We start from the raw sequence: 2,765 nt of genomic DNA, 5'->3' as shown, positions 1-2,765 counted from the left end.
GAGTTGTAGTCCCTTCATCTGATTGGATAGTTTCACAGATGAGGCGAGCGTATGACAGATGGAGGAGGGTATGACGTGATATCGGCTGCTGACGGAAGCCGGATAGGAACATACAAGGAAACGGCTACAGCGACCCCTATGTGCTACTGCAGCTTTGGAGGACTGAAAGGAAACGAATAATGAGTTTAGGCCGCATAATAATAATAATATTTATATGGCGCCATCATATTCTGTACAAATCATAGGGGATATATACAAGTATAAAAGGTGAAAAAAAGAGTACAAACAGTCATATGAAACAATAGGGCTGAGGGCATATTTTCTATATCAGGTCATGCAATACTATCGGGTCATGCTTGTCCTTGTCGTACTATCGGGTCATGCTTGTCCTTGTAGAACTATCGGGTCATGCTTGGCCTTGTAGAACTATCGGGTCGTGCTTGTTCTTGTAGTACTATTGGGTTATGCTTGGCCTTGTAGTACTATCGGGTCATGCTTGTTCTTGTAGTACTATTGGGTTATGCTTGGCCTTGTAGTACTATCAGGTCATGCTTGTTCTTGTAGTACTATCGGGTCATGCTTGTCCTTGTAGAACTATCGGGTCATGCTTGGCCTTGTAGTACTATCGGGTCATGCTTGTCCTTGTAGAACTATCGGGTCATGCTTGTCCTTGTAGAACTATCGGGTCATGCTTGGCCTTGTAGAACTATCGGGTCATGCTTGTCCTTGTAGTACTATCGGGTTATGCTTGGCCTTGTAGTACTATCGGGTCATGCATGGCCTTGTAGTACTATCGGGTCATGCTTGGCCTTGTAGTACTATCGGGTCATGCTTGTCCTTATAGTACTATTGTGTCATGATAGTTCTACCAAGACAATCGGGTCATGCTTGTCCTTGTAGTACTATCGGGTCATGCTTGGCCTTGTAGTACTATCGGGTTCATGCTTGGCCTTGTAGTACTATCGGGTCATGCTTGGCCTTGTAGTACTATCGGGTCATGCTTGGCCTTGTAGTACTATCGGGTCATGCATGGCCTTGTAGTACTATCGGGTCATGCTTGGCCTTGTAGTACTATCGGGTCATGCTTGTCCTTATAGTACTATTGTGTCATGATAGTTCTACCAAGACAATCGGGTCATGCTTGTCCTTGTAGAACTATCGGGTCATGCTTGGCCTTGTAGAACTATCGGGTCATGCTTGCCCCTTTAGTGCTATTGGGTCATGATTGCCTTTGGAGTACTATCGGGTCATGCTTGGCCTCACCCCCAGACGAAGGCTCAGCAGGAGCCGAAACGCGCGTCGGGGCGTTGCAGTCGTCGCAGCCACGGGTAACACCATACCTGACCCACTGGTAAGGACTGGTATCTACATTATCCTGGATGTCTCATCATTTTCTCTATGTGCCTAATTGGCAATTATCTGCACCTTAGTACTTCTAACTAACATCCTTGTGATTACACATCATATCCAGCCCTGGTATACACCCATACCTAGTAGAATTTTCTACTGTGTTCCCTATGCTGCTTTTTTCGATTGCAATCTGTCTGTGTTTCATCATCCTGTATAGTTGTCTGCATCTTATGTTTTACACTCATCACACATTCTTGTATGTCTTATATTAATTTTTTTCATTAAAGAATTACTACTTTTTTATGATTTGTTGTTAGTGTCTTCCCTCTCTTTCCCCGCTTTGGGGAATATCTTTGGTTCTTTAGTAAGTTTGCGAGGCTTTGACCGCTTTAAAAATGCGTATACCTAAGGGGTGCCACTAGGCATTTAGGTGGGGGTTTAGATACCTACACCTGCACTACGTTCCATTTGCTTTCCCCTTTATACTGTTCCTTTATGTTTGCTCTCATGCTTGGCCTTGTAGAACTATCGGGTGATGCTTGGCCTTGTAGAACTATCGGGTCATGCTTGGCCTTGTAGAACTATCGGGTGATGCTTGGCCTTGTAGAACTATCGGGTCATGCTTGTCCTTGTAGAACTATTAGGTCATGCTTGTCCTTGTAGTACTATTGGGTGATGCTTGGCTTTGTAGTACTATCGGGTCATGCTTGGCCTTGTAGAACTATCGGGTCATGCTTGTCCTTGTAGAACTATCAGGTCATGCTTGTCCTTGTAGTACTATCGGGTCATGCTTGTCCTTGTAGAACTATTGGGTCATGCTTGGCCTTGTAGAACTATCGGGTCATGCTTGGCCTTGTAGAACTATCGGGTCATGCTTGGCCTTGTAGAACTATCGGGTCATGCTTGGCCTGGTAGCACTATCGGGTGATGCTTGTCCTTGTAGAACTATCGGGTGATGCTTGTCCTTGTAGAACTATCGGGTGATGCTTGTCCTTGTAGAACTATCGGGTGATGCTTGTCCTTGTAGAACTATCGGGTGATGCTTGTCCTTGTAGAACTATCGGGTGATGCTTGTCCTTGTAGAACTATCGGGTGATGCTTGTCCTTGTAGAACTATCGGGTCATGCTTGTCCTTGTAGAACTATCGGGTGATGCTTGTCCTTGTAGAACTATCGGGTGATGCTTGTCCTTGTAGAACTATCGGGTGATGCTTGTCCTTGTAGAACTATCGGGTCATGCTTGTCCTTGTAGAACTATCGGGTGATGCTTGTCCTTGTAGAACTATCGGGTGATGCTTGTCCTTGTAGAACTATCGGGTCATGCTTGTCCTTGTAGAACTATCGGGTGATGCTTGGCCTTGTAGAACTATCGGGTGATGCTTGTCCTTGTAGAACTATCGGGTCATGCTTGGCCTT

Source organism: Engystomops pustulosus, chromosome 2 (genome assembly GCF_040894005.1).
Source record: "Engystomops pustulosus chromosome 2, aEngPut4.maternal, whole genome shotgun sequence".
Taxonomy (NCBI): Eukaryota; Metazoa; Chordata; class Amphibia; order Anura; family Leptodactylidae; genus Engystomops; species Engystomops pustulosus.
Note: the sequence above shows the minus strand (reverse complement) of the source record.